We start from the raw sequence: 12,628 nt of genomic DNA on the forward strand, positions 1-12,628 counted from the left end.
TTTTTTTTTTTTTTTTTTTAAATCCTGTTTTTTCTTACTTAGGTAAGGATTTTTACATATGGTAAAAAATAAACCATCTTTCTGAATAAGAGATGTTTCAGACTGCTACAAGATATCCAAATTACCTAAATAAAAGATTCTGTCACAAAAAACGTATTAAGATGTGATTTTTCCTCCAAAAGCATGGGACAGAAATGATTTTGAAAGACTTGAATCATTTGATGGGACAAAAACCTAATTTTGCAGTTGCACTACAAAAGCCCTGGAAAGTAAAAGATGAAAACAGAGCCCTGTATTTCCCTTCTATAGTAACAAAAATAATAGAAAGGAATAATTATTATTTTATTGGTAGGAAATGGTTATGCTAATTTTGATGGAATAAATGGGCATGAAATATCAAAGTTAATAATATGTCCAAAGCAAGTAAAACACAAAAAATTTCTAAATGAACTTCAGAGACTTCCTTTTTTTTTTTTGCTACAGAAAGTTTAGTAAGCCATGCCAAGCTCTAGTGGCAAGCAACCATAATTAAAAATAATTTTATTCTTTTGTTAAATATGCAAAAAAGTTATCTCAACTAGAAGTCCTTGCAGTGTAGAAAATTATTGCAAACTTTCATTTTACAAGATCTCTTATTCCCTATTTCTCTAGCAACAGCTTCTGTAGCATAAGATGACCCCTCTAGACAGTCTTTTAGATGCATTTATATATATGGTATTTATGGGAGAGGATAAAAGCATTGTGAAGTTTGTGTTCTTGCCCTTATTTTAGAGTGCAAGCTTTTTTCCTTAAAAACAAAATAAGAGCAACCACATGAGGAAACAGGGTGAAAGAGAAAAGAGCAAGAAAAATAGTAAATAATGAGACCTCAGGGCTAGAAAAGGGCAGATGAATTCTTGGACACCTTAACCTGTCAGAAACAGGGCAAAGTCATATCACTGCTGGATGTTTAAGACAGTGCTTTCAGCTGTGTTTATCTGCACTGTTGTTTTGTGATGTCATCATAGAAATGCCATTTTGGTTGAATTTTTTTCCTCTTTTTCTTTTTTTTTTTTTTAAATGTGGGGGTGTGGTGGTGGTGTAGGAGAAATACAGCAGGGGAAATCAAAAAGGAGAAGGGAAAAGAAGAGCTCCAGCTCCCTGACTGCACGGCTGTCAGCAGTTTGGCAGAGCCAGTGGAGGCACTACTGTCATTTGGAGCTTTCTCTAGAGCTCATTGCAGTCAATTTGTTCTTCCTGAGCAAGGTGACAAAGGCCTGAGCTGTCATAGTGACCAGAATGATCTCTGGCCTCAGCACCTGCAGGGGCAAAGCCCATTCCACCCACGCTCCTCTTGTCTTCAGCATCGTACAAAGGGTCCTCAAGGGTGGAGACAAAAGGCAGGCTGACCTCCCACCACGTCCATCATCCAGCAGATGGAGAAAAACTAGGGATAAACCAGATGTTCCTTGCCTCATGGACTGGTTCCCTGGCCACTGAGACACACCAAATCCAATCTGCCAATCCAGGGTATGCCCATTCCCACAGCTCTGGAAAAGGCCAACAAGCAATAGCCAAGAAAGGTCCTTCTGGTTCTATCTTCCACTTGACTCTTCTCCTGGTGAGGAATTAATCTGATAAGTGGGTAATTGCCAAGATTCACCCACCATCCATATTTTCACATCACAGCCAAAGTTAGAGATTGCTGGAAACTGTGTAATGCCTTCTGAGAGCCCAATTCAATTCCCACGATCCAATTTTAATTCTGAAACCAAAATATCTGAACTGTCATCTCCTTGCACTTTCCAAAACCCTGCCTGTCTTCCACCTTGTGTGAGAGCCCTTTTGTCTCCATCAGGGCTCTGCCTGACCTAACCATGCACTCAGGTGTGTTTCCTTCCTCTCCTTTGAGCATGACAGAGTTTGACCTGCAGCTGGATCATTCCCAACATAAATCAGATCAAGACATTTCTGACTACTGTGACAGATATCCATGAACTGGCATTCAAGCAACGCTGCTATAAGCTCTTAGTTGAACCTTGCTGCCAGAAATACTCAAAATTTGTGGAAAACATGAGAAGTGAATGATGAGAACTTGTTCAAAACTTGAATAAATACTCACCAGGGAAAACAAAAAAGGCCATGCTGTTTTCACAGAGCTAATATTAATTTACTGATTTCTTGATTAAAACGAAAATGGAAAAATGATTCCCAGCAGGTCCCTCTTCTCTTGCTAAGTCAATAGCAGGGATGCCATTACACTGAAAATGATACATTTGATGCTAAAACCTAGATACGTGTTCATTTCTTCAATTCATTCAGCCAGTGAGGTTCAGCCATGTCCACTGGGCTGGGACAATCTCCCTGCATTCTTAGATCTCTTCACAGAGATCTGCTGTTATTTATTGCTTGTACTGCCATTTTGCCCTTCCGTACCTTTGCTCCTTCTTGGCTGAAGCAAGTTAGTTAGAAATCAAGAAGTCCTTTCACAGGGACCCCAACACCTTCTGAAAAGGGTCGTGAGGTGGAAAGAGGAATATCCATCTGCAAAACATCGTGTCCAAAACGCCTTCAGACACCTGTAGGACATGCTGCCTTGTATTCAGCTAATGGTTTCTAAAGGTCTAAAATCTCCACTTGGGTCCTAGATATATCTGCCAGTCCCTGCTACCCTAGGGCACCTGAAATGCCACACCTATGTCCAGGTATCTGGTTTTGTCTCAAAAGCCAGTGGCTTTCTATCAGTTATGTAAGGGGGATGTTTAGCTTCAAGAGGAAAATTCAATCTGTGAGCCAAGAAACTCAAAGACAAAGGGTCTGATGAGGCACAGTCGAAGGGTGCAGGAGCTTTGCACAAGTGCCCATCTCAGGTTGGTTATCACCACTCAGCAAAACCTTGGCTGTTCCATATCAAAGAATGATCCTTTCTGTGCTGCCAAAATGACACAGTGCTGACAGACAAATCCTGCTTGTTATACACCACAGCTGAGTGCTGCCCACACACACTGCAAGTACCTAAGGGGAAAATGGGCTTAACAACAGAGTTAGAGCACAGATCCTCAGAGTACAAGAGAGGAGCCAGCACGTGTAGCTCAGAATCAGCAGCCTTTGGAGAGCTGAATGCATTTGAGGAGGCCACTGCTACCAGCTGTGCTTCTTTAAGATGAATTTACATTTAACACACAATTAATTTTCCTTGCACAAATGAAAGGGCTGTTGGATTCCTCAGGGACAGGCATCCCTGTGAGCTTGGCCACTAGGCAGGAGATGTTCCTCATCACAGATTCTGGGTCAGCTCAGGGCAGGGAGGATGTGTTTCATTTCAAATATTAACCAGGATAAGCAATTTTTGCTGGATTCCAGAAGCTCCTCAGGGACAAAGTCCTAGTTGTAGGGAATGTGCAAGCAGTGAAATTCCACCCATTCAGCATTGATTGCCTGTGTTACTTGTGGTGCTGCTGCTGTGTCTCCAAAATCAACGCAACGTTCAGCAGTCAAAAGCCATTATAAAACTCAGTCTGTTTAGCTGGAAGCATAATGTACTCAGATTTATGGTCAGGTTTGCCCTGTTCGCAATAACCAGGATCAAATGAAGGTTTGGCTTGCAGAAGAATATGACGTAGGCCATTTGTGTCAAATTGGCTGGAGGGGCAGTGTTTGGGAATAAGCCACGTGTACCCCACAGTGTCTGAACTTCCCAGCCTGGAAAGTAGATTTGGTAGGTCAAGACAGGCAGAGTGTGACACAATACAAAGGCAACTCTGAGGATCAGGAATGCAGCACTAAATATCTAAATAACATTATAGTCCATAATGCTGTAGACATAGACTACCAAGCTGTAGAATAGCAGGAAAAAAAGGCACGGATGAAACCATGAAAAAACCAAAATGAGAACAAGCCTGCTTTTTTCCAAACAGGCCCTTCAAAAGACCCAGCTTTTGAGTCCTTGTGCACAAAGCCAGCATAGTTGATAAGATGATGGATGATTGGATCAAGCCTGGCGAACACCAGAAGAACCCACACCCCTGAGCTGGAAGACCTTTTCTGCCGTGTCCTGGAACAGGCTTTGAGCTCGCATCCAAATCTGTTGAGTTTGGCCGTCGCTTTCCCCTCAAACAGAGCCGTGGAGCAGCACAGTGGAACAGTTGCATTCTGCAAGGGGAGCTCAGAGAGCAGCAGCTGATGGAGGGAGGCAGCTCCCTCCACTTAATGCAGGGCTCGGAGGCGAATTCCGGCTCCCAACAGCATGTGAAATTTGCAGTTCGCTGCGAACGTTTTTTGCTGATTGTGTCACACTCAGTTTCCTAAGGAGGAAGCAGGGGAACTCAGCCTTATTTGCATGAGCTTCACATCCCCCTCCTTGGCTGAGAACACACTGTGCTGTTCGATGGACAGCTCTTTTCTGATTCACTGCTCTAATTATGTTTTACAGCCGGAATATGGTACTTATGTCAAAGCTGATGGGTAAAATTCTACTGAGAAGCAACAACATTTTGTAGCATTCTCCCGTTGTTCATTTCCATGACTTCCCTTCATTTTTTTCCCCTCAAGGCTCATTTTCCAGGCGCTAGTCATTCTGGAGAGAGATGTTCTCACCTCCTTGATGCTTACTTTTGACTAACAGCCATATTCTTCTTTTATTTGTTTATTTATTGTACATTTGCAGGCATATGGTGACAGAAAGAGAAAATAAGGAGAACAGGTTTATGATTTGTCTAATGCAGCTGGTACAGAGCTGTAGTATCTGTCTGCAGGTAGACCTTCACAGTAACAATAATCCTTTTGCACAGGAGAATAGGATCATACAGGTTTAGAGACATTCATATTTCCAAGATTAATTCAGGCCCTGGGCTACATGAAACTGCTTCTGGTATGCTCTGTTATCCTCACATGCAGAGCCTCTCCTGGATCACATGCCAAGGGAGAATAGTCCTGAGTCAGCTTTCCCTCTCATCCCAGATGAAAACTGCCATCAAGAGCTGGCCAGTTATCTCCTGGTCCCAGACATCACTGGAGGGACCATCCCAAATTTAGGGATAGTTTGACTTGCTGACTTCTCCTGAGAGGCTCAAAGGCAGCATCCCTAAATTGCAAACCTGACCAATTGCTCCTCATGCAACCAGCTGACAGCACCATGGGGAAAAGGGCTGGAGCGACTCTTCCCCACCCTGTGGAAGAGAGGAAGGGGAATTTCATAGGAGACATGGTATAGGACTGCAGAGCAGCAGTGCTGCTGGGCTGAGCTTCACATCATTTTCCTTGCCTCCTGTTATTTTCTTCAGCCGATGTTGGAGCTCTTCCTGGGGCTGGATGATTCCCTGGCTATTCCATGCTGTAAAGTACAGCAGGACTCCAGGCCAGACAGATCTGGTGTTTGTGTGTGTGTTTGGCAGGTAGGGAGAGGAGAGAGAGGGGAGCACACTCGCTCCTGCTGCAGCAGCAGCAGGATCACGGCTTGGCTAACAGGGGAGAAACAAAAACATGATCTCTCATTTAACTGTGCTAAATGACAAATTGCTTACAGGCAAGGCTGCCCACTGGGGAAAACACCACCAAAGTGATTGTTTCTCATTTCCTAGAGACTGCTGACCAAGGGAGGAAGGGGAAGAAGGTGTATTTGAAATGCTGGTCAGGTGCTTTATAGTGCTCGACCGCAGCTATTTTTTCCATTTTTGCAAGAACATTTAGTATAACATTATTCTTAGTCCTTGGCAACAATGAAATGAAACGAAAAAACTCAGGTGACTGCTTTAAAGATACTTTGTCTTTCATTGCTTAACTCTGTTTCATCAGAACTTGAGCTACAGACGGTTTCCTTTTCTTTTTTTCCTAAACTTAAACCTGCCAAACTTAGGGTTCAGAGATCTGTCTTTTCACACTGCACCTGCTGATGGGCCAAGCACCTACACTGTGCTGGAACAGTTCTTTTGCACCACCCCTTCTCTGCCAAAAAATACATTCTGGCGTTGCTAAGGAAATCTTTCACCCAAATCTTGGCAAGGGAGAAGAAATGCTTAATTTAAAAAAAAAACAAAACTCTTCATTCCTTTATTGTATTTGTTTGCTCTACCATACGGTGCCTATTCATAAAACATAAGCCTCATTTTCTTAGAATTCTGGAATAATTTAGGTTGGAAGGGATCTCTGTAGGTCACCCAGTACGACTGCCTGCAGAGCTAACTTCAAAGCAAGATCAGGCTGCTGAAGGTCTTTTGTAGTCAAATCTTGAAAGCCCCAAGGATGCAGAGCCACACCTCTCTGGGCCCCTGTTTCAGTACTTCAAAAAACTCACATCAATTTTTTTTTTTTTTTTTTTTTTTTTTTTTTTTTAGATATATCTATGCAGCCAGAAATTCTTTTTGCTGCAGCTTGTGCCCACTGGCTCTTGTCCATTGACTGTGCACCTCTGGGAAGGTGCACAATCTCTGGCTCTGTCTTTGCTATGTCTCTTTCAAAGGTCCTCTCACTCGTTAGCAGGTCACTGTGGAGAAGCAAGGGTCTCCCAGCCTCACACATATGGGTCTGCTCTGCTCTCTCCTCCCCATGCACCTCATCCTGCTCATGTTTCCTGCCCAGCTTTCCCCTTTGCTTTGCCTGAGATGGCTCATCCCACACATCACAGCACCACCAGGCTGAGCAAGCCCATCAAGCAGGAGGTGAGAAGGAAAGAGGCACAAAACAGATCTAACCAAAACATCAACACAGGTGTCCAGTAAGGGAAATAATCCCTGTGGCTCCCCAGTCCCCATCAGAACACTCAGCTGGGACTGACTGGCTTCTGACTGTTTTGTAAGCATCAAGAAAAGCCTCATTTTCCCAATTTTACTGGTTTGTTCCCCTATGCATAGGCATATTTTGTCAAAAATAAGGTGTGTAAGTGCAATCATGAGTTCCAAACCAGCAACAATCTAACCTTTTCCTCCACAGTGTGAAAGAACACTTGATAGAACTAATATACACTAATTAACATATTCTTACTGTCAGAAAAGGTCTTTGATAAGTTTTTGTTATATTTTGTTTCTTGATCCTTGCATTTCAGTTTCAGGATGCTTCATGTTGACTTTTTATTCTTTTCCTCTTACTCATCCTGATCAATACATTTCTAAATTCTGAAAAGAATCCTCAGGAGTATTTGCCATAGCTGTAAGCAGGCCAAAATCTCTGCACTTGACAACTCAGAAACACACTGAACTTTCCACGATTGTACAAAGACAGAGTCATGTTAACAGCTTTGACTCTATTTTCCAGCCAAATTGCAGATAACCTTTAAATAGTCTTATGGAGGGATTTCTCCAGAGATTATCAGGACAGGTTCGTACTCAGAGATCATTTTGTTCCCTGAATAAACTGAGGTTACCAAGAGGTGACATTTCAACAATGTCAACTGTTCTTATTTCTTCAGTAATGTGTTTCAGTAGAGCCTGGCATGGGACAGAGTAATGCATTCCCCAGATAACTGGGGTGAGCTAAACCTGACTTCATGGCCCAGATTCTGGAAAGCCTTACACTGTTTCACCATATTATTGTGTTTGGTTTTATATGCAAGTACCAACAGGAGAAGAAGAAAAATGCCAAAGGGAACAGTCTGTTGCTCTCTCTGTCAAAAAAAAATGTTTTAAAATGGTTCATTAAATAAGATAAATTGTTTTCTCATTACTATTCAAACCAGTAAATAATGCATTTTTGAAGAACACTTTATTAATTAAAAATGTTTATGTCTTTACTAAACAGATTGCAACAACTCTTTCTAATATCAAAGATGATGTTATTTTTCTGGTGTTGTCATTTATCTTATTAAATTATCACTAAACAAATGAAAAAGATTGAATATTTACCCCTAGAGTCAAACTTAGCCTATAGAATTATACAGGGACTAGTTCTCCATGTCTGACACCCAGACTATTGACTCCCTTGCAGGAACAATACCTTGCATTACTTGTACCTTTTGAAGAAAAATACCAGCATGGGACAAGCAAAAATACCATGAGAATCAGGGAGATGGGTTTATCTAGCAGCATTCTGGGTTGTGCACTGAGAGGGATCCTGGCTCACATTATGAAGAAACTGCAAAACCACTTTTGGAGTGTGTAAATTTAGAAAACAAATCCTGGTTCTCACTGTTTGGACTGGGCTATATTGGAGGGATGGATGATGCAGACTGTGAGACCAGCTGGAAGACTAAATTGCAAGCTCAGCTGAAAGTGCCTCAGTTTTAACCCCCTGGACACAGTCCTAAGGTCTGCCATGCCCAGCCACACGCCAGTGCTGTGACAAGATGGGTGTGCCCTCGATGGAAATACCCTGCTCTGCCAGTGTCCTAGAGGTGCTGCTGAGCCCAGCATTGATCACTGCATTGCAAACAGTGATCCAGGACAGCCACATGCAAAGGTGGGAGATAATTGCTGCTCCTGGGAGCAGCTGGGAGATCTCTGAGACCATCCTGCCCCTGACTCCAGGGATCTTGGATTACAGCTCTTCTTCTTATTCAAGAGGACACTTATCCTTCTCAAAGCACAGGACAGAAAATGGATTCTATCCTCTCACTGCTGTGACAAGACTATGATCCTTTCTATAGGTGGGCACAAAGTAAAGCAACAGAGAGATTAAGACGTGAGGTATTAAATACATTCCCAAGTACAACAAAAATCCAATCTTAAATTTTCACAGCCTGGCCTTTTATACCTCTCTTCAAAAGGAACAAAAGAACACATCCAATATAATTTGAATTTTGGAGCTCCAACTTGACTATTCCCACTGAAGTAAGCGTGTGAGGTGAGCAGGGGAGGCAATGCCATTAATGCAAAAATGAAAAAGGCAACATAGTTACTCTGAAGCTACAGGACTTTGGTTGCTCTGAACTGATTGCTTGAATGCTTTTTTTGTGAAAAGGTTTTTTTAAGGCACAGCTTCATTACCAAAATGTTAACAAAGCAAAAGCCCCAGGAGCAGGCAAGAAAATTAGAAATGTTCACACATTCAAAAGCATACAAAAATAATCCCTTTCCATTTTCAGGACAGAAATGCAGGGAGATGCACTGAAGCAGTGCTCATCACCCTGCCAGGGTACCTGGGCTTTGCAGATGAAAAAGGGGGCAAAACCAGCACAAGGCACACACAGGCAACAAGTGCTTCGTTATCAATGTGTTGTTATCTGATGATTATTGACTTCAGATTCTTAACAGCAAACAGTAAATCTTTCTGATCAGGAGGACCCCTGGGATGAGAAAACTTCATTCATCTTTCTGAGTTTTGAGCCCGTTCTGGCCTCAGCCCCTCAGTCTGTATGGCACAGCACAAATTCACTTTAATTACACCATGTTATTCCAGCCTGGGCTGGCCAGAAAGTCTCTGTAAATGTTTGTGAGGGCAAATGTCAGAGCATGGTCACCTCCCAGCTGGAGGCTGAATTGTAAACGTGTCTGACGCTTGGGTAAGACAGTGTCTCTAGTCAGTATTCATGGAATCATACTCATTTAGGTTGGAAAAGACCTTTAGGTCAGCAAGTCCAGCCATTAACAAGCACTGCCAAATCCACCACTAACCCATGTCCCCAAGTGCCAAATCTATACATCTTTTAAATACCTCCAGGGATGGTGCATCGATCGTTTCTGTGGGCAAACATTTCTTCCAGCTCCTTATAGAATATTTCATCTATCTCTTTATCCTGGTTGGATGACCCATAACAGACTCCCACCAGGATTCTTGCCTTGTTGGCATTCTCCCTCTATCCTATTGTCCCCACCCTTAAGCTCCAGACATTAAAAGCACTCCCTAACAGGGTTACCCCAGTGTCTCTCCTTCCTTGCCTATCTCCTCTGAAGAGTTTGTAGCCATCCACTGCTGCACTCCAGTTGTTCCAGTCATCCCACAATGCTTCCAATATTTCCAACTGTGTCACAGTGTTCCAGATGCATGGCTGCTTCCAGCTCCTCCTGTTCATTGCCTGTGCTGTGTGCATCGGTGTAGATGCTTTTTCATTGGACCATAGATTCCTCCACCTTTTTAGGGGGAGAGGTCGTTAAAAGCAAGAGTTGCCCAGAGTGTTTTCCTTCACCAAAGGATAAACAGCTTTCCCATGGATATAGAGACAAAACCCTGATTTCATTCTGGGGGGAGTGCTTTGAATTTTTTAATTAGCAAGCAAGTTAAGAAGCTTAAGGGCAGGCAAGAGTCTCGCTGCTTCCCTGAATGCCTCAACTGCTGAACCTCACCTAAGAAAATCCCTCCTTTTGTGTATCTCCCATTAGAAAAAGATGATTAAATGAGCTGGACTAATTCTATGAGTAAAAGCAAAACAACCTCAACTTCACAAAGAGGAAGCATGCTTCAAGTGCACGTTTCAGTCTTTGTTCCTGTTATTTATTCCTTTTGTCTTTCAACATCTGGCAATCAAAGGAATTAAAAGGATTAAAAAGCACGCACACAACAAGTGATGGCTTAATACATCAAAGCAGGTGTGACAACGAGTGAAATAGGAGCCAGGGAAAGAGAACAGTTTGCTGAGATTTCTTAAATTAGATCTCCAAGTTCTACATGTGAAATGGTCACAACACAACACGCAGAACCCTATAAAACACAATTGCAATTAAAAAACCCAGACTGGGATAAAACCAGAGTAAAATGCACTTGTCAGTGCTGCAGATGTTGCTGTGTCCTGAGGCACCTCAGATTAGAGATCACCAAAACTCATCCACTTCTGCAGTTAATGCCAGCACAGAGCCACTTGATCAGTACTGTGTTAGGTTGGGACACACAGAGAGGTGTGGATGCATCTGCCCCCCCCCACATGACCTCCCAGGTATTGACAAATATTCTCTTCTTGAAATAAATGTGTTTTCTGAACAGTGTATCTCTTCCTTTCACAGCTGTGGTTAGTGGCAGACCCTAACCTGCAGTGACAGGAGTGTCCCAGCACAAGGTTCCCAGATGGATTTAACTTAATTAAAACATCCACTGGAGTTACATTCAAAAGCTAAGTGCAGCCTTATAAATATCCTACACAGCTGTAAATTGAGTATTTTCTCACAGTCACAGGCAAGGTTCCTGGCTTGTCATGTGCTCCAAAATGATCTACAACCACCCCCCAAAGGGCTGTAAATGAGAAAAAAAATGGGGATGTGGGGAAGGGCCGTCTGATGACCCACTGCTGCTTATGGAGGCGAGAAACAGGTTGAGGGGACTGCCAGTCCCACTTTTAACTGTACCATGCTCAGAGCCTGGCAAAAATCATGTTTGCTGGATACAACTAACAATCTAGTTGAGTCAGGACAGTCATGGGGTTGCCTCCAGCATGTCCCTGCAGATCAGAAGCAGTCGCCCAGAGCTGAATATCATCACCACTCATGGGCTGCTTCCCCACTGCCACCTCCCTTTGACTGAAACCTTGCAATGGATTGTGCAGGTGCTCCTCAATCCTTTCAGGGCTGACTCAGGTCTCTTCTCTCAGGGTACACTGATGTTGTATCACTCTGACATGATGTTGCTGCAATTGGCACTCTGAGGGAAATAGGATTCCCTTTCTACACAAGCCACTGAGACTTGTACTGAGGATGTACTTTTCATTTCAAATTGGAGCAAACCAAAGCAAAAACACACACTTGCTGCCTCAGAGCGATATTCCTGCTCAGATGCTTCGCTGGATCAGGCCCTCAGCACGGACAGGATCAGCAAAGTTCATTATTATGAACCACCATATAGAATTTCCATGCTGTGATTTAAGCAGTTCCTGGTCACCTGGGACATGAGGGCTACTGATGCTGTTGCAGCTACTCAGCAACACCCACTCCCTGCAATACAGAGCGTGGGTTGGAGCGTTTGGCCACTTCTAGGGAGTGGCTGATGTCCTGCCAGTACATCTGGCAATCCTGCTCCCAGTGACAGCCACCAGTGCTGAGTACAGCGAGGCACCACCCATTACTGGCCAGCTTTGTTATGTGGTGGATGAAGGAGCAATACATTTTCCAGACACATAATAAATCTGTGCAAAATGTATATCGCGGTTGTTGCCCAGAGACATGAAAATTTTGTCTTCCCTCCAACTGCTATCTTGGAAATCCGAATTGATGGGTGTAAGAAGCATCAGGGGAGGGCTCAGGATGCTCTGGATGGATGGCATGCAATTCAGCCTGACATAATGGGCAAGAGCAGACAGCCAGGGTTTCAATTAACTCCCCATGTGGTGGAGTCACATAGCCTCTTCTATTAGCAGTACTTCAAAAGGCCAAAGAAGCAGCAACACTTGTCCCCTTGAAGTACCACAACTTCCCCATGTGCCCAAAAATGTTTGCAACTTCAAATAAGCCCTGAGCCAAAACTGGATCTTGATTGCAGAGCTATTAGAAGGTTAAAAAAAGTGTGAGTTGAACAGAGGGGTAGTTGAAGGTACAACTCTAGCTTTCTGAGGAGAGACAAGAAAGGGAATTCATTGCTCGTTGGCCAGTGGGTCAATGTAATTTGCTGGCCTGCAGATGAGAGCTGCCTCTGTTAGCAGTGCTTGTAAGTGCAGGGCTGTGCTGCCTAAACAGGAAGCATTTGAAGGTTCTTAGTTGATGTCTGCAAGGAAGGTTTGGGAATTACAAGAGGTGAAGTTTAGATAAATCTCCAAGGGAGCTGAGAAGTTGCTGAGCACTGAGGTCTTTCTCCTAGTTAG

This window comes from Aphelocoma coerulescens, chromosome 10 (assembly GCF_041296385.1).
Source record: "Aphelocoma coerulescens isolate FSJ_1873_10779 chromosome 10, UR_Acoe_1.0, whole genome shotgun sequence".
NCBI lineage: Eukaryota > Metazoa > Chordata > Aves > Passeriformes > Corvidae > Aphelocoma > Aphelocoma coerulescens.